Source organism: Festucalex cinctus, chromosome 20 (assembly GCF_051991245.1).
Source record: "Festucalex cinctus isolate MCC-2025b chromosome 20, RoL_Fcin_1.0, whole genome shotgun sequence".
Classification (NCBI taxonomy): Eukaryota; Metazoa; Chordata; class Actinopteri; order Syngnathiformes; family Syngnathidae; genus Festucalex; species Festucalex cinctus.
Genome location: NC_135430.1, coordinates 16,326,076 through 16,353,015, shown reverse-complemented (window position 1 = coordinate 16,353,015; position 26,940 = coordinate 16,326,076).

The window sequence follows — 26,940 nt, the reverse complement described above, 5'->3', positions numbered from 1 at the left end:
GCTTTTTTTTCCGACATAAAAACGACCATGTATAGTAAGGCTTTTTTTTCCGACATAAAAACGACCATGTATAGTAAGGCTTTTTTTTCCGACATAAAAACGACCATGTATAGTAAGGCTTTTTTTTCCCGACAAAAAAACGACCATGTATAGTAAGGCTTTTTTTTTTCAGACAAAAAAACGACCATGTATAGTAAGGCTTTTTTTTCCGACAAAAAAACGACCATGTATAGTAAGGCTTTTTTTTCCGACAAAAAAACGACCATGTATAGTAAGGCTTTTTTTTCTGACAAAAAAAACGACCATGTATAGTAAGGCTTTTTTTTCCGACAAAAAAACGACCATGTATATAGTAAGGCTTTTTTTTCCGACAAAAAAACGACCATGTATAGTAAGGCTTTATTTTCCGACAAAAAAACGACCATGTATAGTAAGGCTTTTTTTTCCGACAAAAAAACGACCATGTATAGTAAGGCTTTTTTTTTCGACAAAAAACGACCATGTATCGTAAGGCTTTTTTTTCTCCGACAAAAATAACGACCATGTACAGTAAGGCTTTTTTTTCCGACAAAAAAACGACTATGTATAGTAAGGCTTTTTTTTCCCGACATAAAAACGACCATGTATAGTAAGGCTTTTTTTTTCCGACAAAAAAACGACCATGTATAGTAAGGCTTTTTTTTCCGACATAAAAACGACCATATATAGTAAGGCTTTTTTTTCCGACATAAAAACGACCATGTATAGTAAGGCTTTTTTTTCCGACATAAAAACGACCATGTATAGTAAGGCTTTTTTTTCAGACAAAAAAACGACCATGTATAGTAAGGCTTTTTTTTCCCGATAAAAAAAACGACCATGTATAGTAAGGCTTTTTTTTCCGACAAAAAAACGACCATGTATAGTAAGGCTTTTTTTTTCCGACATAAAAACGACCATGTATAGTAAGGCTTTTTTTTCCCGACAAAAAAACGACCATGTATAGTAAGGCTTTTTTTTCAGACAAAAAAACGACCATGTATAGTAAGGCTTTTTTTTCAGACAAAAAAACGACCATGTATAGTAAGGCTTTTTTTTCAGACAAAAAAACGACCATGTATAGTAAGGCTTTATTTTCTGACAAAAAAAACGACCATGTATAGTAAGGCTTTTTTTTCCGACAAAAAACGACCATGTATAGTAAGGCTTTTTTTTTCGACAAAAAACGACCATGTATAGTAAGACTTTTTTTTTTCGACATAAAAACGACCATGTATAGTAAGGCTTTTTTTTCCCGATAAAAAAAACGACCATGTATAGTAAGGCTTTTTTTTCTGACAAAAAAACGACCATGTATAGTAAGGCTTTTTTTTCCGACAAAAAAACGACCATGTATAGTAAGGCTTTTTTTTTCCGACAAAAAAACGACCATGTATATTAAGGCTTTTTTTTTCCGACAAAAAAACGACCATGTATAGTAAGGCTTTTTTTTTCCGACAAAAAAACGACCATGTATAGTAAGGCTTTTTTTTTCCGACAAAAAAACGACCATGTATAGTAGGGCTTTTTTTTTCCGACAAAAAAACGACCATGTATAGTAAGGCTTTTTTTTCTCCGACAAAAATAACGACCATGTACAGTAAGGCTTTTTTTTTACGACAAAAAAACGACTATGTATAGTAAGGCTTTTTTTTTTCCGACATAAAAACGACCATGTATAGTAAGGCTTTTTTTTTTCGACAAAAAAACGACCATGTATAGTAAGGCTTTTTTTTCCGACAAAAAAACGACCATGTATAGTAAGGCTTTTTTTTCCGACAAAAAAACGACCATGTATAGTAAGGCTTTTTTTTCCGACATAAAAACGACCATGTATAGTAAGGCTTTTTTTTCAGACAAAAAAACGACCATGTATAGTAAGGCTTTTTTTTCAGACAAAAAAACGACCATGTATAGTAAGGCTTTTTTTTCCGACAAAAAAACGACCATGTATAGTAAGGCTTTATTTTCCGACAAAAAAAACGACCATGTATAGTAAGGCTTTTTTTTCCGACAAAAAAACGACCATGTATAGTAAGGCTTTTTTTTTCGACAAAAAACGACCATGTATAGTAAGGCTTTTTTTTCTCCGACAAAAATAACGACCATGTACAGTAAGGCTTTTTTTTCCGACAAAAAAACGACCATATATAGTAAGGCTTTTTTTTCCGACATAAAAACAACCATGTATAGTAAGGCTTTTTTTTCCGACATAAAAACGACCATGTATAGTAAGGCTTTTTTTTCAGACAAAAAAACGACCATGTATAGTAAGGCTTTTTTTTCCCGATAAAAAAAACGACCATGTATAGTAAGGCTTTTTTTTCCGACAAAAAAACGACCATGTATAGTAAGGCTTTTTTTTCCGACATAAAAACGACCATGTATAGTAAGGCTTTTTTTTCCCGACAAAAAAACGACCATGTATAGTAAGGCTTTTTTTTCAGACAAAAAAACGACCATGTATAGTAAGGCTTTTTTTTCAGACAAAAAAACGACCATGTATAGTAAGGCTTTTTTTTCAGACAAAAAAACAACCATGTATAGTAAGGCTTTATTTTCTGCCAAAAAAACGACCATGTATAGTAAGGCTTTTTTTTCCGACAAAAAACGACCATGTATAGTAAGGCTTTTTTTTTCGACAAAAAACGACCATGTATAGTAAGGCTTTTTTTTTTCGACAAAAAAACGACCATGTATAGTAAGGCTTTTTTTTCGACATAAAAACGACCATGTATAGTAAGGCTTTTTTTTCCCGATAAAAAAAACGACCATGTATAGTAAGGCTTTTTTTTCTGACAAAAAAACGACCATGTATAGTAAGGCTTTTTTTTCCGACAAAAAAACGACCATGTATAGTAAGGCTTTTTTTTTCCGACAAAAAAACGACCATGTATATTAAGGCTTTTTTTTTCCGACAAAAAAACGACCATGTATAGTAAGGCTTTTTTTTTCCGACAAAAAAACGACCATGTATAGTAAGGCTTTTTTTTTCCGACAAAAAAACGACCATGTATAGTAAGGCTTTTTTTTTCCGACAAAAAAACGACCATGTATAGTAAGGCTTTTTTTTCTCCAACAAAAATAACGACCATGTACAGTAAGGCTTTTTTTTACGACAAAAAAACGACTATGTATAGTAAGGCTTTTTTTTTTCCGACATAAAAACGACCATGTATAGTAAGGCTTTTTTTTTTCGACAAAAAAACGACCATGTATAGTAAGGCTTTTTTTTTCCGACAAAAAAACGACCATGTATAGTAAGGCTTTTTTTTTCCGACAAAAAAACGACCATGTATAGTAAGGCTTTTTTTTCTCCGACAAAAATAACGACCATGTACAGTAAGGCTTTTTTTTACGACAAAAAAACGACTATGTATAGTAAGGCTTTTTTTTTTCCGACATAAAAACGACCATGTATAGTAAGGCTTTTTTTTTTCGACAAAAAAACGACCATGTATAGTAAGGCTTTTTTTTCCGACAAAAAAACGACCATGTATAGTAAGGCTTTATTTTCCGACAAAAAAACGACCATGTATAGTAAGGCTTTTTTTTCCGACAAAAAAACGACCATGTATAGTAAGGCTTTTTTTTTCGACAAAAAACGACCATGTATAGTAAGGCTTTTTTTTCTCCGACAAAAACAACGACCATGTACAGTAAGGCTTTTTTTTCCGACAAAAAAACGACTATGTATAGTAAGGCTTTTTTTTCCGACATAAAAACGACCATGTATAGTAAGGCTTTTTTTTTCCGACAAAAAAACGACCATGTATAGTAAGGCTTTTTTTTCCGACATAAAAACGACCATATATAGTAAGGCTTTTTTTTCCGACATAAAAACGACCATGTATAGTAAGGCTTTTTTTTCCGACATAAAAACGACCATGTATAGTAAGGCTTTTTTTTCAGACAAAAAAACGACCATGTATAGTAAGGCTTTTTTTTCCCGATAAAAAAAAGACCATGTATAGTAAGGCTTTTTTTTCCGACAAAAAAACGACCATGTATAGTAAGGCTTTTTTTTTCGACATAAAAACGACCATGTATAGTAAGGCTTTTTTTTTCCCGACAAAAAAACGACCATGTATAGTAAGGCTTTTTTTTCAGACAAAAAAACGACCATGTATAGTAAGGCTTTTTTTTTCAGACAAAAAAACGACCATGTATAGTAAGGCTTTTTTTTCCGACAAAAAAACGACCATGTATAGTAAGGCTTTATTTTCTGACAAAAAAACCGACCATGTATAGTAAGGCTTTTTTTTCCGACAAAAAAACGACCATGTATAGTAAGGCTTTTTTTTTCGACAAAAAACGACCATGTATAGTAAGGCTTTTTTTTTTTCGACAAAAAAACGACCATGTATAGTAAGGCTTTTTTTTCGACATAAAAACGACCATGTATAGTAAGGCTTTTTTTTCCGACAAAAAAACGACCATGTATAGTAAGGCTTTTTTTTCCCGATAAAAAAAACGACCATGTTTCGTAAGGCTTTTTTTTCCGACAAAAAAACGACCATGTATAGTAAGGCTTTTTTTTCCGACAAAAAAACGACCATGTATAGTAAGGCTTTTTTTTCCGACAAAAAAATGACCATGAATAGTAAGGCTTTTTTTTCCGACAAAAAAACGACCATGTATAGTAAGGCTTTTTTTTCCGACATAAAAACGACCATGTATAGTAAGGCTTTTTTTTCGGACAAAAAAACGACCATGTATAGTAAGGCTTTTTTTTTCGACAAAAAACGACCATGTATAGTAAGGCTTTTTTTTCTCCGACAAAAATAACGACCATGTACAGTAAGGCTCTTTTTTCCGACAAAAAAACGACCATGTATAGTAAGGCTTTTTTTTCCCGACAAAAAAACGACCATGTATAGTAAGGCTTTTTTTTCCGACAAAAAAAACGACCATGTATAGTAAGGCTTTATTTTCTGACAAAAAAAACGACCATGTATAGTAAGGCTTTTTTTTCCGACAAAAAAACGACCATGTATAGTAAGGCTTTTTTTTTCGACAAAAAACGACCATGTATAGTAAGGCTTTTTTTTTTTTCGACAAAAAAACGACCATGTATAGTAAGGCTTTTTTTTCGACATAAAAACGACCATGTATAGTAAGGCTTTTTTTTCCGACAAAAAAACGACCATGTATAGTAAGGCTTTTTTTTCCCGATAAAAAAAACGACCATGTATAGTAAGGCTTTTTTTTCCGACAAAAAAACGACCATGTATAGTAAGGCTTTTTTTTCCGACAAAAAAACGACCATGTATAGTAAGGCTTTTTTTTCCGACAAAAAAATGACCATGAATAGTAAGGCTTTTTTTTCCGACAAAAAAACGACCATGTATAGTAAGGCTTTTTTTTCCGACATAAAAACGACCATGTATAGTAAGGCTTTTTTTTCCCGACAAAAAAACGACCATGTATAGTAAGGCTTTTTTTTCAGACAAAAAAACGACCATGTATATAGTAAGGCTTTTTTTTTCAGACAAAAAAACGACCATGTATAGTAAGGCTTTTTTTTTCCGACAAAAAAACGACCATGTATAGTAAGGCTTTATTTTCTGACAAAAAAAACGACCATGTATAGTAAGGCTTTTTTTTCCGACAAAATAACGACCATGTATAGTAAGGCTTTTTTTTTCGACAAAAAACGACCATGTATAGTAAGGCTTTTTTTTCTCCGACAAAAATAACGACCATGTACAGTAAGGCTTTTTTTTACGACAAAAAAACGACTATGTATAGTAAGGCTTTTTTTTTTACGACATAAAAACGACCATGTATAGTAAGGCTTTTTTTTTTCGACAAAAAAACGACCATGTATAGTAAGGCTTTTTTTTCCGACAAAAAAACGACCATGTATAGTAAGGCTTTTTTTTCCGACAAAAAAACGACCATGTATAGTAAGGCTTTTTTTTCCGACATAAAAACGACCATGTATAGTAAGGCTTTTTTTTCAGACAAAAAAACGACCATGTATAGTAAGGCTTTTTTTTCAGACAAAAAAACGACCATGTATAGTAAGGCTTTTTTTTCCGACAAAAAAACGACCATGTATAGTAAGGCTTTATTTTCCGACAAAAAAAACGACCATGTATAGTAAGGCTTTTTTTTCCGACAAAAAAACGACCATGTATAGTAAGGCTTTTTTTTTCGACAAAAAACGACCATGTATAGTAAGGCTTTTTTTTCCGACAAAAAAACGACCATATATAGTAAGGCTTTTTTTTCCGACATAAAAACAACCATGTATAGTAAGGCTTTTTTTTCCGACATAAAAACGACCATGTATAGTAAGGCTTTTTTTTCAGACAAAAAAACGACCATGTATAGTAAGGCTTTTTTTTCCCGATAAAAAAAACGACCATGTATAGTAAGGCTTTTTTTTCCGACAAAAAAACGACCATGTATAGTAAGGCTTTTTTTTCCGACATAAAAACGACCATGTATAGTAAGGCTTTTTTTTCCCGACAAAAAAACGACCATGTATAGTAAGGCTTTTTTTTCAGACAAAAAAACGACCATGTATAGTAAGGCTTTTTTTTCAGACAAAAAAACGACCATGTATAGTAAGGCTTTTTTTTCAGACAAAAAAACGACCATGTATAGTAAGGCTTTATTTTCTGACAAAAAAAACGACCATGTATAGTAAGGCTTTTTTTTCCGACAAAAAACGACCATGTATAGTAAGGATTTTTTTTCGACAAAAAACGACCATGTATAGTAAGGCTTTTTTTTTTCGACAAAAAAACGACCATGTAGAGTAAGGCTTTTTTTTCGACATAAAAACGACCATGTATAGTAAGGCTTTTTTTTTCCCGATAAAAAAAACGACCATGTATAGTAAGGCTTTTTTTTCTGACAAAAAAACGACCATGTATAGTAAGGCTTTTTTTTCCGACAAAAAAACGACCATGTATAGTAAGGCTTTTTTTTTCCGACAAAAAAACGACCATGTATATTAAGGCTTTTTTTTTCCGACAAAAAAACGACCATGTATAGTAAGGCTTTTTTTTTCCGACAAAAAAACGACCATGTATAGTAAGGCTTTTTTTTCCGACAAAAAAACGACCATGTATAGTAAGGCTTTTTTTTTCCGACAAAAAAACGACCATGTATAGTAAGGCTTTTTTTTCTCCGACAAAAATAACGACCATGTACAGTAAGGCTTTTTTTTACGACAAAAAAACGACTATGTATAGTAAGGCTTTTTTTTTCCGACATAAAAACGACCATGTATAGTAAGGCTTTTTTTTTTCGACAAAAAAACGACCATGTATAGTAAGGCTTTTTTTTCCGACAAAAAAACGACCATGTATAGTAAGGCTTTATTTTCCGACAAAAAAACGACCATGTATAGTAAGGCTTTTTTTTCCGACAAAAAAACGACCATGTATAGTAAGGCTTTTTTTTTCGACAAAAAACGACCATGTATAGTAAGGCTTTTTTTTCTCCGACAAAAACAACGACCATGTACAGTAAGGCTTTTTTTTCCGACAAAAAAACGACTATGTATAGTAAGGCTTTTTTTTCCGACATAAAAACGACCATGTATAGTAAGGCTTTTTTTTTCCGACAAAAAAACGACCATGTATAGTAAGGCTTTTTTTTCCGACATAAAAACGACCATATATAGTAAGGCTTTTTTTTCCGACATAAAAACGACCATGTATAGTAACGCTTTTTTTTCCGACATAAAAACGACCATGTATAGTAAGGCTTTTTTTTCAGACAAAAAAACGACCATGTATAGTAAGGCTTTTTTTTCCCGATAAAAAAAACGACCATGTATAGTAAGGCTTTTTTTTCCGACAAAAAAACGACCATGTATAGTAAGGCTTTTTTTTTCGACATAAAAACGACCATGTATAGTAAGGCTTTTTTTTTCCCGACAAAAAAACGACCATGTATAGTAAGGCTTTTTTTTCAGACAAAAAAACGACCATGTATAGTAAGGCTTTTTTTTTCAGACAAAAAAACGACCATGTATAGTAAGGCTTTTTTTTCCGACAAAAAAACGACCATGTATAGTAAGGCTTTATTTTCTGACAAAAAAAACGACCATGTATAGTAAGGCTTTTTTTTCCGACAAAAAAACGACCATGTATAGTAAGGCTTTTTTTTTCGACAAAAAACGACCATGTATAGTAAGGCTTTTTTTTTTTCGACAAAAAAACGACCATGTATAGTAAGGCTTTTTTTTCGACATAAAAACGACCATGTATAGTAAGGCTTTTTTTTCCGACAAAAAAACGACCATGTATAGTAAGGCTTTTTTTTCCCGATAAAAAAAAACGACCATGTATAGTAAGGCTTTTTTTTCCGACAAAAAAACGACCATGTATAGTAAGGCTTTTTTTTTCCGACAAAAAAACGACCATGTATAGTAAGGCTTTTTTTTCTCCGACAAAAATAACGACCATGTACAGTAAGGCTTTTTTTTACGACAAAAAAACGACTATGTATAGTAAGGCTTTTTTTTTTCCGACATAAAAACGACCATGTATAGTAAGGCTTTTTTTTTTCGACAAAAAAAAAGACCATGTATAGTAAGGCTTTTTTTTCCGACAAAAAAACGACCATGTATAGTAAGGCTTTATTTTCCGACAAAAAAACGACCATGTATAGTAAGGCTTTTTTTTCCGACAAAAAAACGACCATGTATAGTAAGGCTTTTTTTTTCGACAAAAAACGACCATGTATAGTAAGGCTTTTTTTTCTCCGACAAAAACAACGACCATGTACAGTAAGGCTTTTTTTTCCGACAAAAAAACGACTATGTATAGTAAGGCTTTTTTTTCCGACATAAAAACGACCATGTATAGTAAGGCTTTTTTTTTCCGACAAAAAAACGACCATGTATAGTAAGGCTTTTTTTTCCGACATAAAAACGACCATATATAGTAAGGCTTTTTTTTCCGACATAAAAACGACCATGTATAGTAAGGCTTTTTTTTCCGACATAAAAACGACCATGTATAGTAAGGCTTTTTTTTCAGACAAAAAAACGACCATGTATAGTAAGGCTTTTTTTTTCCCGATAAAAAAAACGACCATGTATAGTAAGGCTTTTTTTTCCGACAAAAAAACGACCATGTATAGTAAGGCTTTTTTTTTCGACATAAAAACGACCATGTATAGTAAGGCTTTTTTTTTCCCGACAAAAAAACGACCACGTATAGTAAGGCTTTTTTTTCAGACAAAAAAACGACCATGTATAGTAAGGCTTTTTTTTTCAGACAAAAAAACGACCATGTATAGTAAGGCTTTTTTTTCCGACAAAAAAACGACCATGTATAGTAAGGCTTTATTTTCTGACAAAAAAAACGACCATGTATAGTAAGGCTTTTTTTTCCGACAAAAAAACGACCATGTATAGTAAGGCTTTTTTTTTCGACAAAAAACGACCATGTATAGTAAGGCTTTTTTTTTTTCGACAAAAAAACGACCATGTATAGTAAGGCTTTTTTTTCGACATAAAAACGACCATGTATAGTAAGGCTTTTTTTTCCGACAAAAAAACGACCATGTATAGTAAGGCTTTTTTTTCCCGATAAAAAAAACGACCATGTATAGTAAGGCTTTATTTTCTGACAAAAAAAACGACCATGTATAGTAAGGCTTTTTTTCCCGACAAAAAAACGACCATGTATAGTAAGGCTTTTTTTTTCGACAAAAAACGACCATGTATAGTAAGGCTTTTTTTTTTTCGACAAAAAAACGACCATGTATAGTAAGGCTTTTTTTTCAGACAAAAAAACGACCATGTATAGTAAGGCTTTTTTTTTCAGACAAAAAAACGACCATGTATAGTAAGGCTTTTTTTTCCGACAAAAAAACGACCATGTATAGTAAGGCTTTATTTTCTGACAAAAAAAACGACCATGTATAGTAAGGCTTTTTTTTCCGACAAAAAAACGACCATGTATAGTAAGGCTTTTTTTTTCGACAAAAAACAACCATGTATAGTAAGGCTTTTTTTTTTTCGACAAAAAAACGACCATGTATAGTAAGGCTTTTTTTTCGACATAAAAACGACCATGTATAGTAAGGCTTTTTTTTCCGACAAAAAAACGACCATGTATAGTAAGGCTTTTTTTTCCCGATAAAAAAAACGACCATGTATAGTAAGGCTTTTTTTTCCGACAAAAAAACGACCATGTATAGTAAGGCTTTTTTTTCCGACAAAAAAACGACCATGTATAGTAAGGCTTTTTTTTCCGACAAAAAAACGACCATGTATAGTAAGGCTTTTTTTTCCGACAAAAAAATGACCATGAATAGTAAGGCTTTTTTTTCCGACAAAAAAACGACCATGTATAGTAAGGCTTTTTTTTCCGACATAAAAACGACCATGTATAGTAAGGCTTTTTTTTCCGACATAAAAACGACCATGTATAGTAAGGCTTTTTTTTCCGACATAAAAACGACCATGTATAGTAAGGCTTTTTTTTCCCGACAAAAAAACGACCATGTATAGTAAGGCTGTTTTTTTCAGACAAAAAAACGACCATGTATAGTAAGGCTTTTTTTTCTGACAAAAAAAACGACCATGTATAGTAAGGCTTTTTTTTCCGACAAAAAAACGACCATGTATAGTAAGGCTTTTTTTCCCGACAAAAAAACGACCATGTATAGTAAGGCTTTATTTTCCGACAAAAAAACGACCATGTATAGTAAGGCTTTTTTTTCCGACATAAAAACGACCATGTATAGTAAGGCTTTTTTTTCCGACATAAAAACGACCATGTATAGTAAGGCTTTTTTTTCCCGATAAAAAAAAACGACCATGTATAGTAAGGCTTTTTTTTCCGACAAAAAAACGACCATGTATAGTAAGGCTTTTTTTTCCCGACAAAAAAACGACCATGTATAGTAAGGCTTTTTTTTCAGACATAAAAACGACCATGTATAGTAAGGCTTTTTTTTCCGACATAAAAACGACCATGTATAGTAAGGCTTTTTTTTCCCGACAAAAAAACGACCATGTATAGTAAGGCTTTTTTTCCCGACAAAAAAACGACCATGTATAGTAAGGCTTTATTTTCCGACAAAAAAACGACCATGTATAGTAAGGCTTTTTTTTCCGACATAAAAACGACCATGTATAGTAAGGCTTTTTTTTCCGACATAAAAACGACCATGTATAGTAAGGCTTTTTTTTCCCGATAAAAAAAACGACCATGTATAGTAAGGCTTTTTTTTCTGACAAAAAAACGACCATGTATAGTAAGGCTTTTTTTACCGACAAAAAAACGACCATGTATAGTAAGGCTTTTTTTTTCCGACAAAAAAACGACCATGTATATTAAGGCTTTTTTTTTCCGACAAAAAAACGACCATGTATAGTAAGGCTTTTTTTTTCCGACAAAAAAACGACCATGTATAGTAAGGCTTTTTTTTTCCGACAAAAAAACGACCATGTATAGTAAGGCTTTTTTTTTCCGACAAAAAAACGACCATGTATAGTAAGGCTTTTTTTTCTCCGACAAAAATAACGACCATGTACAGTAAGGCTTTTTTTTTACGACAAAAAAACGACTATGTATAGTAAGGCTTTTTTTTTTCCGACATAAAAACGACCATGTATAGTAAGGCTTTTTTTTTTCGACAAAAAAACGACCATTTATAGTAAGGCTTTTTTTTCCGACAAAAAAACGACCATGTATAGTAAGGCTTTTTTTTCCGACAAAAAAACGACCATGTATAGTAAGGCTTTTTTTTCCGACATAAAAACGACCATGTATAGTAAGGCTTTTTTTTCAGACAAAAAAACGACCATGTATAGTAAGGCTTTTTTTTCAGACAAAAAAACGACCATGTATAGTAAGGCTTTTTTTTCCGACAAAAAAACGACCATGTATAGTAAGGCTTTATTTTCCGACAAAAAAAACGACCATGTATAGTAAGGCTTTTTTTTCCGACAAAAAAACGACCATGTATAGTAAGGCTTTTTTTTTCGACAAAAAACGACCATGTATAGTAAGGCTTTTTTTTCTCCGACAAAAATAACGACCATGTACAGTAAGGCTTTTTTTTCCGACAAAAAAACGACCATATATAGTAAGGCTTTTTTTTCCGACAGAAAAAACGACCATGTATAGTAAGGCTTTTTTTTCCCGATAAAAAAAACGACCATGTATAGTAAGGCTTTTTTTTCCGACAAAAAAACGACCATGTATAGTAAGGCTTTTTTTTCCGACATAAAAACGACCATGTATAGTAAGGCTTTTTTTTCCCGACAAAAAAACGACCATGTATAGTAAGGCTTTTTTTTCAGACAAAAAAACGACCATGTATAGTAAGGCTTTTTTTTCAGACCAAAAAAACGACCATGTATAGTAAGGCTTTTTTTTCAGACAAAAAAACGACCATGTATAGTAAGGCTTTATTTTCTGACAAAAAAAACGACCATGTATAGTAAGGCTTTTTTTTCCGACAAAAAACGACCATGTATAGTAAGGCTTTTTTTTTCGACAAAAAACGACCATGTATAGTAAGGCTTTTTTTTTTCGACAAAAAAAACGACCATGTATAGTAAGGCTTTTTTTTCGACATAAAAACGACCATGTATAGTAAGGCTTTTTTTTCCCGATAAAAAAAACGACCATGTATAGTAAGGCTTTTTTTTCTGACAAAAAAACGACCATGTATAGTAAGGCTTTTTTTTTCGACAAAAAAACGACCATGTATAGTAAGGCTTTTTTTTTCCGACAAAAAAACGACCATGTATATTAAGGCTTTTTTTTTCCGACAAAAAAACGACCATGTATAGTAAGGCTTTTTTTTTCCGACAAAAAAAACGACCATGTATAGTAAGGCTTTTTTTTTCCGACAAAAAAACGACCATGTATAGTAAGGCTTTTTTTTTCCGACAAAAAAACGACCATGTATAGTAAGGCTTTTTTTTCTCCGACAAAAATAACGACCATGTACAGTAAGGCTTTTTTTTACGACAAAAAAACGACTATGTATAGTAAGGCTTTTTTTTTTCCGACATAAAAACGACCATGTATAGTAAGGCTTTTTTTTTTCGACAAAAAAACGACCATGTATAGTAAGGCTTTTTTTTCCGACAAAAAAACGACCATGTATAGTAAGGCTTTTTTTTCCGACAAAAAAACGACCATGTATAGTAAGGCTTTTTTTTCCGACATAAAAACGACCATGTATAGTAAGGCTTTTTTTTCAGACAAAAAAACGACCATGTATAGTAAGGCTTTTTTTTCAGACAAAAAAACGACCATGTATAGTAAGGCTTTTTTTTCGACAAAAAACGACCATGTATAGTAAGGCTTTTTTTTCTCCGACAAAAATAACGACCATGTACAGTAAGGCTTTTTTTTTTCGACAAAAAAACGACCATGTATAGTAAGGCTTTTTTTTCCGACAAAAAAACGACCATGTATAGTAAGGCTTTATTTTCCGACAAAAAAAACGACCATGTATAGTAAGGCTTTTTTTTCCGACAAAAAAACGACCATGTATAGTAAGGCTTTTTTTTTTTCGACAAAAAAACGACCATGTATAGTAAGGCTTTTTTTTCGACATAAAAACGACCATGTATAGTAAGGCTTTTTTTTCCGACAAAAAAACGACCATGTATAGTAAGGCTTTTTTTTCCGACAAAAAAACGACCATGTATAGTAAGGCTTTTTTTTTCGACAAAAAACGACCATGTATAGTAAGGCTTTTTTTTTTTCGACAAAAAAACGACCATGTATAGTAAGGCTTTTTTTTTTTCGACAAAAAAACGACCATGTATAGTAAGGCTTTTTTTTCCGACAAAAAAACGACCATGTATAGTAAGGCTTTTTTTTCCCGATAAAAAAAACGACCATGTATAGTAAGGCTTTTTTTTCCGACAAAAAAACGACCATGTATAGTAAGGCTTTTTTTTCCGACAAAAAAACGACCATGTATAGTAAGGCTTTTTTTTCCGACAAAAAAACGACCATGTATAGTAAGGCTTTTTTTTCCGACAAAAAAATGACCATGAATAGTAAGGCTTTTTTTTCCGACAAAAAAACGACCATGTATAGTAAGGCTTTTTTTTCCGACATAAAAACGACCATGTATAGTAAGGCTTTTTTTTCCGACATAAAAACGACCATGTATAGTAAGGCTTTTTTTTCCGACATAAAAACGACCATGTATAGTAAGGCTTTTTTTTCCCGACAAAAAAACGACCATGTATAGTAAGGCTGTTTTTTTCAGACAAAAAAACGACCATGTATAGTAAGGCTTTTTTTTCCGACAAAAAAACGACCATGTATAGTAAGGCTTTTTTTTCCGACAAAAAAACGACCATGTATAGTAAGGCTTTTTTTTCCGACATAAAAACGACCATGTATAGTAAGGCTTTTTTTTCCGACATAAAAACGACCATGTATAGTAAGGCTTTTTTTTCCGACATAAAAACGACCATGTATAGTAAGGCTTTTTTTTCCGACAAAAAAACGACCATGTATAGTAAGGCTTTTTTTTCCGACAAAAAAATGACCATGAATAGTAAGGCTTTTTTTTCCGACAAAAAAACGACCATGTATAGTAAGGCTTTTTTTTCCGACATAAAAACGACCATGTATAGTAAGGCTTTTTTTTCCGACATAAAAACGACCATGTATAGTAAGGCTTTTTTTTCCGACATAAAAACGACCATGTATAGTAAGGCTTTTTTTTCCCGACAAAAAAACGACCATGTATAGTAAGGCTGTTTTTTTCAGACAAAAAAACGACCATGTATAGTAAGGCTTTTTTTTCCGACAAAAAAACGACCATGTATAGTAAGGCTTTTTTTTCCGACAAAAAAACGACCATGTATAGTAAGGCTTTTTTTTCCGACATAAAAACGACCATGTATAGTAAGGCTTTTTTTTCCGACATAAAAACGACCATGTATAGTAAGGCTTTTTTTTCCGACATAAAAACGACCATGTATAGTAAGGCTTTTTTTTCCCGACAAAAAAACGACCATGTATAGTAAGGCTGTTTTTTTCAGACAAAAAAACGACCATGTATAGTAAGGCTTTTTTTTCCGACAAAAAAACGACCATGTATAGTAAGGCTTTTTTTTCCGACAAAAAAACGACCATGTATAGTAAGGCTTTTTTTCCCGACAAAAAAACGACCATGTATAGTAAGGCTTTATTTTCCGACAAAAAAACGACCATGTATAGTAAGGCTTTTTTTTCCGACAAAAAAACGACCATGTATAGTAAGGCTTTTTTTTTCGACAAAAAACGACCATGTATAGTAAGGCTTTTTTTTCTCCGACAAAAATAACGACCATGTACAGTAAGGCTTTTTTTTCCGACAAAAAAACGACTATGTATAGTAAGGCTTTTTTTTCCGACATAAAAACGACCATGTATAGTAAGGCTTTTTTTTTCCGACAAAAAAACGACCATGTATAGTAAGGCTTTTTTTTCCGACATAAAAACGACCATATATAGTAAGGCTTTTTTTTCCGACATAAAAACGACCATGTATAGTAAGGCTTTTTTTTCCGACATAAAAACGACCATGTATAGTAAGGCTTTTTTTTCCGACATAAAAACGACCATGTATAGTAAGGCTTTTTTTTCCCGATAAAAAAAAACGACCATGTATAGTAAGGCTTTTTTTTCCGACAAAAAAACGACCATGTATAGTAAGGCTTTTTTTTCCCGACAAAAAAACGACCATGTATAGTAAGGCTTTTTTTTCAGACAAAAAAACGACCATGTATAGTAAGGCTTTTTTTTCAGACAAAAAAACGACCATGTATAGTAAGGCTTTTTTTTCAGACAAAAAAACGACCATGTATAGTAAGGCTTTATTTTCTGACAAAAAAAACGACCATGTATAGTAAGGCTTTTTTTTCCGACAAAAAACGACCATGTATAGTAAGGCTTTTTTTTTCGACAAAAAACGACCATGTATAGTAAGGCTTTTTTTTTTCGACAAAAAAACGACCATGTATAGTAAGGCTTTTTTTTCGACATAAAAACGACCATGTATAGTAAGGCTTTTTTTTCCCGATAAAAAAAACGACCATGTATAGTAAGGCTTTTTTTTCTGACAAAAAAACGACCATGTATAGTAAGGCTTTTTTTACCGACAAAAAAACGACCATGTATAGTAAGGCTTTTTTTTTCCGACAAAAAAACGACCATGTATAGTAAGGCTTTTTTTTTCCGACAAAAAAACGACCATGTATAGTAAGGCTTTTTTTTTCCGACAAAAAAACGACCATGTATAGTAAGGCTTTTTTTTTCCGACAAAAAAACGACCATGTATAGTAAGGCTTTTTTTTTCCGACAAAAAAACGACCATGTATAGTAAGGCTTTTTTTTCTCCGACAAAAATAACGACCATGTACAGTAAGGCTTTTTTTTTACGACAAAAAAACGACTATGTATAGTAAGGCTTTTTTTTTTCCGACATAAAAACGACCATGTATAGTAAGGCTTTTTTTTTTCGACAAAAAAACGACCATTTATAGTAAGGCTTTTTTTTCCGACAAAAAAACGACCATGTATAGTAAGGCTTTTTTTTCCGACAAAAAAACGACCATGTATAGTAAGGCTTTTTTTTCCGACATAAAAACGACCATGTATAGTAAGGCTTTTTTTTCAGACAAAAAAACGACCATGTATAGTAAGGCTTTTTTTTCAGACAAAAAAACGACCATGTATAGTAAGGCTTTTTTTTCCGACAAAAAAACGACCATGTATAGTAAGGCTTTATTTTCCGACAAAAAAAACGACCATGTATAGTAAGGCTTTTTTTTCCGACAAAAAAACGACCATGTATAGTAAGGCTTTTTTTTTCCGACAAAAAACGACCATGTATAGTAAGGCTTTTTTTTCTCCGACAAAAATAACGACCATGTACAGTAAGGCTTTTTTTTCCGACAAAAAAACGACCATATATAGTAAGGCTTTTTTTTCCGACATAAAAACAACCATGTATAGTAAGGCTTTTTTTTCCGACATAAAAACGACCATGTATAGTAAGGCTTTTTTTTCAGACAAAAAAACGACCATGTATAGTAAGGCTTTTTTTTCCCGATAAAAAAAACGACCATGTATAGTAAGGCTTTTTTTTCCGACATAAAAACGACCATGTATAGTAAGGCTTTTTTTTCCCGACAAAAAAACGACCATGTATAGTAAGGCTTTTTTTTCAGACAAAAAAACGACCATGTATAGTAAGGCTTTTTTTTCAGACCAAAAAAACGACCATGTATAGTAAGGCTTTTTTTTCAGACAAAAAAACGACCATGTATAGTAAGGCTTTATTTTCTGACAAAAAAAACGACCATGTATAGTAAGGCTTTTTTTTCCGACAAAAAACGACCATGTATAGTAAGGCTTTTTTTTTCGACAAAAAACGACCATGTATAGTAAGGCTTTTTTTTTTCGACAAAAAAAACGACCATGTATAGTAAGGCTTTTTTTTCGACATAAAAACGACCATGTATAGTAAGGCTTTTTTTTCCCGATAAAAAAAACGACCATGTATAGTAAGGCTTTTTTTTCTGACAAAAAAACGACCATGTATAGTAAGGCTTTTTTTTTCGACAAAAAAACGACCATGTATAGTAAGGCTTTTTTTTTCCGACAAAAAAACGACCATGTATATTAAGGCTTTTTTTTTCCGACAAAAAAACGACCATGTATAGTAAGGCTTTTTTTTTCCGACAAAAAAACGACCATGTATAGTAAGGCTTTTTTTTTCCGACAAAAAAACGACCATGTATAGTAAGGCTTTTTTTTCTCCGACAAAAATAACGACCATGTACAGTAAGGCTTTTTTTTACGACAAAAAAACGACTATGTATAGTAAGGCTTTTTTTTTTCCGACATAAAAACGACCATGTATAGTAAGGCTTTTTTTTTTCGACAAAAAAACGACCATGTATAGTAAGGCTTTTTTTTCCGACAAAAAAACGACCATGTATAGTAAGGCTTTTTTTTCCGACAAAAAAACGACCATGTATAGTAAGGCTTTTTTTTCCGACATAAAAACGACCATGTATAGTAAGGCTTTTTTTTCAGACAAAAAAACGACCATGTATAGTAAGGCTTTTTTTTCCGACAAAAAAACGACCATGTATAGTAAGGCTTTATTTTCCGACAAAAAAAACGACCATGTATAGTAAGGCTTTTTTTTCCGACAAAAAAACGACCATGTATAGTAAGGCTTTTTTTTTCGACAAAAAACGACCATGTATAGTAAGGCTTTTTTTTCTCCGACAAAAATAACGACCATGTACAGTAAGGCTTTTTTTTTCGACAAAAAAACGACCATGTACAGTAAGGCTTTTTTTTCCGACAAAAAAACGACCATGTATAGTAAGGCTTTATTTTCCGACAAAAAAAACGACCATGTATAGTAAGGCTTTTTTTTCCGACAAAAAAACGACCATGTATAGTAAGGCTTTTTTTTCCGACAAAAAAACGACCATGTATAGTAAGGCTTTTTTTTCCGACAAAAAAACGACCATGTATAGTAAGGCTTTTTTTTCCGACAAAAAAATGACCATGAATAGTAAGGCTTTTTTTTCCGACAAAAAAACGACCATGTATAGTAAGGCTTTTTTTTCCCGACAAAAAAACGACCATGTATAGTAAGGCTTTTTTTTTCAGACAAAAAAACGACCATGTATAGTAAGGCTTTTTTTTCCGACAAAAAAACGACCATGTATAGTAAGGCTTTTTTTTTCCGACATAAAAACGACCATGTATAGTAAGGCTTTTTTTTTTCGACAAAAAAACGACCATGTATAGTAAGGCTTTTTTTTCCGACAAAAAAACGACCATGTATAGTAAGGCTTTTTTTTCCGACAAAAAAACGACCATGTATAGTAAGGCTTTATTTTCCGACAAAAAAACGACCATGTATAGTAAGGCTTTTTTTTCCGACAAAAAAACGACCATGTATAGTAAGGCTTTTTTTTCCCGACAAAAAAACGACCATGTATAGTAAGGCTTTTTTTTTCAGACAAAAAAACCACCATGTATAGTAAGGCTTTTTTTTCCGACAAAAAAACGACCATGTATAGTAAGGCTTTTTTTTCAGACAAAAAAACGACCATGTATAGTAAGGCTTTTTTTTCTGACAAAAAAAACGACCATGTATAGTAAGGCTTTTTTTTCCGACAAAAAAACTACCATATATAGTAAGGCTTTTTTTTCAGACATAAAAACGACCATGTATAGTAAGGCTTTTTTTTCCGACATAAAAACGACCATGTATAGTAAGGCTTTTTTTTCCGACATAAAAACGACCATGTATAGTAAGGCTTTTTTTTCTCCGACAAAAATAACGACCATGTACAGTAAGGCTTTTTTTTCCGACAAAAAAACGACTATGTATAGTAAGGCTTTTTTTTCCGACATAAAAACGACCATGTATAGTAAGGCTTTTTTTTTCCGACAAAAAAACGACCATGTATAGTAAGGCTTTTTTTTCCGACATAAAAACGACCATATATAGTAAGGCTTTTTTTTCAGACATAAAAACGACCATGTATAGTAAGGCTTTTTTTTCCGACATAAAAACGACCATGTATAGTAAGGCTTTTTTTTCCGACATAAAAACGACCATGTATAGTAAGGCTTTTTTTTCCCGACAAAAAAACGACCATGTATAGTAAGGCTTTTTTTTTAAGACAAAAAAACCACCATGTATAGTAAGGCTTTTTTTTCCGACAAAAAAACGACCATGTATAGTAAGGCTTTTTTTTCAGACAAAAAAACGACCATGTATAGTAAGGCTTTTTTTTCTGACAAAAAAAACGACCATGTATAGTAAGGCTTTTTTTTCCGACAAAAAAACTACCATGTATAGTAAGGCTTTTTTTTCCGACAAAAAAACGACCATGTATAGTAAGGCTTTATTTTCCGACAAAAAAACGACCATGTATAGTAAGGCTTTTTTTTCCGACAAAAAAACGACCATGTATAGTAAGGCTTTTTTTTTCGACAAAAAACGACCATGTATAGTAAGGCTTTTTTTTCTCCGACAAAAATAACGACCATGTACAGTAAGGCTTTTTTTTCCGACAAAAAAACGACTATGTATAGTAAGGCTTTTTTTTCCCGACATAAAAACGACCATGTATAGTAAGGCTTTTTTTTTCCGACAAAAAAACGACCATGTATAGTAAGGCTTTTTTTTCCGACATAAAAACGACCATATATAGTAAGGCTTTTTTTTCCGACATAAAAACAACCATGTATAGTAAGGCTTTTTTTTCCGACATAAAAACGACCATGTATAGTAAGGCTTTTTTTTCAGACAAAAAAACGACCATGTATAGTAAGGCTTTTTTTTCCCGATAAAAAAAACGACCATGTATAGTAAGGCTTTTTTTTCCGACATAAAAACGACCATGTATAGTAAGGCTTTTTTTTCCCGACAAAAAAACGACCATGTATAGTAAGGCTTTTTTTTCAGACAAAAAAACGACCATGTATAGTAAGGCTTTTTTTTCAGACCAAAAAAACGACCATGTATAGTAAGGCTTTTTTTTCAGACAAAAAAACGACCATGTATAGTAAGGCTTTATTTTCTGACAAAAAAAACGACCATGTATAGTAAGGCTTTTTTTTCCGACAAAAAACGACCATGTATAGTAAGGCTTTTTTTTTCGACAAAAAACGACCATGTATAGTAAGGCTTTTTTTTTTCGACAAAAAAAACGACCATGTATAGTAAGGCTTTTTTTTCGACATAAAAACGACCATGTATAGTAAGGCTTTTTTTTCCCGATAAAAAAAACGACCATGTATAGTAAGGCTTTTTTTTCTGACAAAAAAACGACCATGTATAGTAAGGCTTTTTTTTTCGACAAAAAAACGACCATGTATAGTAAGGCTTTTTTTTTCCGACAAAAAAACGACCATGTATATTAAGGCTTTTTTTTTCCGACAAAAAAACGACCATGTATAGTAAGGCTTTTTTTTTCCGACAAAAAAACGACCATGTATAGTAAGGCTTTTTTTTTCCGACAAAAAAACGACCATGTATAGTAAGGCTTTTTTTTTCCGACAAAAAAACGACCATGTATAGTAAGGCTTTTTTTTCTCCGACAAAAATAACGACCATGTACAGTAAGGCTTTTTTTTACGACAAAAAAACGACTATGTATAGTAAGGCTTTTTTTTTTCCGACATAAAAACGACCATGTATAGTAAGGCTTTTTTTTTTCGACAAAAAAACGACCATGTATAGTAAGGCTTTTTTTTCCGACAAAAAAACGACCATGTATAGTAAGGCTTTTTTTTCCGACAAAAAAACGACCATGTATAGTAAGGCTTTTTTTTCCGACATAAAAACGACCATGTATAGTAAGGCTTTTTTTTCAGACAAAAAAACGACCATGTATAGTAAGGCTTTTTTTTCCGACAAAAAAACGACCATGTATAGTAAGGCTTTATTTTCCGACAAAAAAAACGACCATGTATAGTAAGGCTTTTTTTTCCGACAAAAAAACGACCATGTATAGTAAGGCTTTTTTTTTCGACAAAAAACGACCATGTATAGTAAGGCTTTTTTTTCTCCGACAAAAATAACGACCATGTACAGTAAGGCTTTTTTTTTCGACAAAAAAACGACCATGTACAGTAAGGCTTTTTTTTCCGACAAAAAAACGACCATGTATAGTAAGGCTTTATTTTCCGACAAAAAAAACGACCATGTATAGTAAGGCTTTTTTTTCCGACAAAAAAACGACCATGTATAGTAAGGCTTTTTTTTCCGACAAAAAAACGACCATGTATAGTAAGGCTTTTTTTTCCGACAAAAAAACGACCATGTATAGTAAGGCTTTTTTTTCCGACAAAAAAATGACCATGAATAGTAAGGCTTTTTTTTCCGACAAAAAAACGACCATGTATAGTAAGGCTTTTTTTTCCCGACAAAAAAACGACCATGTATAGTAAGGCTTTTTTTTTCAGACAAAAAAACGACCATGTATAGTAAGGCTTTTTTTTCCGACAAAAAAACGACCATGTATAGTAAGGCTTTTTTTTTCCGACATAAAAACGACCATGTATAGTAAGGCTTTTTTTTTTCGACAAAAAAACGACCATGTATAGTAAGGCTTTTTTTTCCGACAAAAAAACGACCATGTATAGTAAGGCTTTTTTTTCCGACAAAAAAACGACCATGTATAGTAAGGCTTTATTTTCCGACAAAAAAACGACCATGTATAGTAAGGCTTTTTTTTCCGACAAAAAAACGACCATGTATAGTAAGGCTTTTTTTTCCCGACAAAAAAACGACCATGTATAGTAAGGCTTTTTTTTTCAGACAAAAAAACCACCATGTATAGTAAGGCTTTTTTTTCCGACAAAAAAACGACCATGTATAGTAAGGCTTTTTTTTCAGACAAAAAAACGACCATGTATAGTAAGGCTTTTTTTTCTGACAAAAAAAACGACCATGTATAGTAAGGCTTTTTTTTCCGACAAAAAAACTACCATATATAGTAAGGCTTTTTTTTCAGACATAAAAACGACCATGTATAGTAAGGCTTTTTTTTCCGACATAAAAACGACCATGTATAGTAAGGCTTTTTTTTCCGACATAAAAACGACCATGTATAGTAAGGCTTTTTTTTCTCCGACAAAAATAACGACCATGTACAGTAAGGCTTTTTTTTCCGACAAAAAAACGACTATGTATAGTAAGGCTTTTTTTTCCGACATAAAAACGACCATGTATAGTAAGGCTTTTTTTTTCCGACAAAAAAACGACCATGTATAGTAAGGCTTTTTTTTCCGACATAAAAACGACCATATATAGTAAGGCTTTTTTTTCAGACATAAAAACGACCATGTATAGTAAGGCTTTTTTTTCCGACATAAAAACGACCATGTATAGTAAGGCTTTTTTTTCCGACATAAAAACGACCATGTATAGTAAGGCTTTTTTTTCCCGACAAAAAAACGACCATGTATAGTAAGGCTTTTTTTTTAAGACAAAAAAACCACCATGTATAGTAAGGCTTTTTTTTCCGACAAAAAAACGACCATGTATAGTAAGGCTTTTTTTTCAGACAAAAAAACGACCATGTATAGTAAGGCTTTTTTTTCTGACAAAAAAAACGACCATGTATAGTAAGGCTTTTTTTTCCGACAAAAAAACTACCATGTATAGTAAGGCTTTTTTTTCCGACAAAAAAACGACCATGTATAGTAAGGCTTTATTTTCCGACAAAAAAACGACCATGTATAGTAAGGCTTTTTTTTCCGACAAAAAAACGACCATGTATAGTAAGGCTTTTTTTTTCGACAAAAAACGACCATGTATAGTAAGGCTTTTTTTTCTCCGACAAAAATAACGACCATGTACAGTAAGGCTTTTTTTTCCGACAAAAAAACGACTATGTATAGTAAGGCTTTTTTTTCCCGACATAAAAACGACCATGTATAGTAAGGCTTTTTTTTTCCGACAAAAAAACGACCATGTATAGTAAGGCTTTTTTTTCCGACATAAAAACGACCATATATAGTAAGGCTTTTTTTTCCGACATAAAAACGACCATGTATAGTAAGGCTTTTTTTTCCGACATAAAAACGACCATGTATAGTAAGGCTTTTTTTTCAGACAAAAAAACGACCATGTATAGTAAGGCTTTTTTTTCCGACAAAAAAACGACCATGTATAGTAAGGCTTTTTTTTCCGACAAAAAAACGACCATGTATAGTAAGGCTTTTTTTTCCGACATAAAAACGACCATGTATAGTAAGGCTTTTTTTTCAGACAAAAAAACGACCATGTATAGTAAGGTTTTTTTTTAGACAAAAAAACGACCATGTATAGTAAGGCTTTTTTTTCAGACAAAAAAACGACCATGTATAGTAAGGCTTTATTTTCCGACAAAAAAAACGACCATGTATAGTAAGGCTTTTTTTTCCGACAAAAAAACGACCATGTATAGTAAGGCTTTTTTTTTCGACAAAAAACGACCATGTATAGTAAGGCTTTTTTTTCTCCGACAAAAATAACGACCATGTACAGTAAGGCTTTTTTTTCCGACAAAAAAACGACTATGTATAGTAAGGCTTTTTTTTCCGACAAAAAAACGACCATGTATAGTAAGGCTTTATTTTCCGACAAAAAAAACGACCATGTATAGTAAGGCTTTTTTTTCCGACAAAAAAACGACCATGTATAGTAAGGCTTTTTTTTTCGACAAAAAACGACCATGTATAGTAAGGCTTTTTTTTCTCCGACAAAAATAACGACCATGTACACTAAGGCTTTTTTTTCCGACAAAAAAACGACCATGTATAGTAAGGCTTTTTTTTCCGACAAAAAAACGACCATGTATAGTAAGGCTTTTTTTTTCGACAAAAAACGACCATGTATAGTAAGGCTTTTTTTTCTCAGACAAAAATAACGACCATGTACAGTAAGGCTTTTTTTTCCGACAAAAAAACGACCATGTATAGTAAGGCTTTTTTTTCCCGACAAAAAAACGACCATGTATAGTAAGGCTTTTTTGTCCGACAAAAAAACGACCATGTATAGTAAGGCTTTTTTTTCCCGATAAAAAAAACGACCATGTATAGTAAGGCTTTTTTTTCCGACAAAAAAACGACCATGTATAGTAAGGCTTTTTTTTCCGACAAAAAAACGACCATGTATAGTAAGGCTTTTTTTTCCGACAAAAAAACGACCATGTATAGTAAGGCTTTTTTTTCCGACAAAAAAATGACCATGAATAGTAAGGCTTTTTTTTCCGACAAAAAAACGACCATGTATAGTAAGGCTTTTTTTTCCGACATAAAAACGACCATGTATAGTAAGGCTTTTTTTTCCGACATAAAAACGACCATGTATAGTAAGGCTTTTTTTTCCGACATAAAAACGACCATGTATAGTAAGGCTTTTTTTTCCCGACAAAAAAACGACCATGTATAGTAAGGCTTTTTTTTTCAGACAAAAAAACGACCATGTATAGTAAGGCTTTTTTTTCCGACAAAAAAACGACCATGTATAGTAAGGCTTTTTTTTTTCCGACATAAAAACGACCATGTATAGTAAGGCTTTTTTTTCCGACAAAAAAACGACCATTTATAGTAAGGCTTTTTTTTCCGACAAAAAAACGACCATGTATAGTAAGGCTTTATTTTCCGACAAAAAAACGACCATGTATAGTAAGGCTTTTTTTTCCGACAAAAAAACGACCATGTATAGTAAGGCTTTTTTTTTCGACAAAAAACGACCATGTATAGTAAGGCTTTTTTTTCTCCGACAAAAATAACGACCATGTACTGTAAGGCTTTTTTTTCCGACAAAAAAACGACTATGTATAGTAAGGCTTTTTTTTCCGACATAAAAACGACCATGTATAGTAAGGCTTTTTTTTTCCGACAAAAAAACGACCATGTATAGTAAGGCTTTTTTTTCCGACAAAAAAACGACCATATAGTAAGGCTTTTTTTTCCGACATAAAAACGACCATGTATAGTAAGGCTTTTTTTTCCGACATAAAAACGACCATGTATAGTAAGGCTTTTTTTTCCGACATAAAAACGACCATGTATAGTAAGGCTTTTTTTTCCCGACAAAAAAACGACCATGTATAGTAAGGCTTTTTTTTTCAGACAAAAAAACCACCATGTATAGTAAGGCTTTTTTTTCCGACAAAAAAACGACCATGTATAGTAAGGCTTTATTTTCCGACAAAAAAACGACCATGTATAGTAAGGCTTTTTTTTCCGACAAAAAAACGACCATATATAGTAAGGCTTTTTTTTTCGACAAAAAACGACCATGTATAGTAAGGCTTTTTTTTCTCCGACAAAAATAACGACCATGTACAGTAAGGCTTTTTTTTCCGACAAAAAAACGACTATGTATAGTAAGGCTTTTTTTTCCGACATAAAAACGACCATGTATAGTAAGGCTTTTTTTTTCCGACAAAAAAACGACCATGTATAGTAAGGCTTTTTTTTCCGACAAAAAAACGACCATGTATAGTAAGGCTTTTTTTTCAGACAAAAAAACGACCATGTATAGTAAGGCTTTTTTTTCTGACAAAAAAAACGACCATGTATAGTAAGGCTTTTTTTTCCGACAAAAAAACGACCATGTATAGTAAGGCTTTTTTTTCCGACAAAAAAACGACCATGTATAGTAAGGCTTTATTTTCCGACAAAAAACGACCATGTATAGTAAGGCTTTTTTTTCCGACAAAAAAACGACCATGTATAGTAAGGCTTTTTTTTTCGACAAAAAACGACCATGTATAGTAAGGCTTTTTTTTCTCCGACAAAAATAACGACCATGTACAGTAAGGCTTTTTTTTCCGACAAAAAAACGACTATGTATAGTAAGGCTTTTTTTTCCGACATAAAAACGACCATGTATAGTAAGGCTTTTTTTTTCCGACAAAAAAACGACCATGTATAGTAAGGCTTTTTTTTCCGACATAAAAACGACCATATATAGTAAGGCTTTTTTTTCCGACATAAAAACGACCATGTATAGTAAGGCTTTTTTTTCCGACATAAAAACGACCATGTATAGTAAGGCTTTTTTTTCCGACAAAAAAACGACCATGTATAGTAAGGCTTTTTTTTCCGACAAAAAAACGACCATGTATAGTAAGGCTTTTTTTTCCGACAAAAAAACGACCATGTATAGTAAGGCTTTTTTTTCCGACATAAAAACGACCATGTATAGTAAGGCTTTTTTTTCAGACAAAAAAACGACCATGTATAGTAAGGTTTTTTTTTAGACAAAAAAACGACCATGTATAGTAAGGCTTTTTTTTCAGACAAAAAAACGACCATGTATAGTAAGGCTTTATTTTCCGACAAAAAAAACGACCATGTATAGTAAGGCTTTTTTTTCCGACAAAAAAACGACCATGTATAGTAAGGCTTTTTTTTCGACAAAAAACGACCA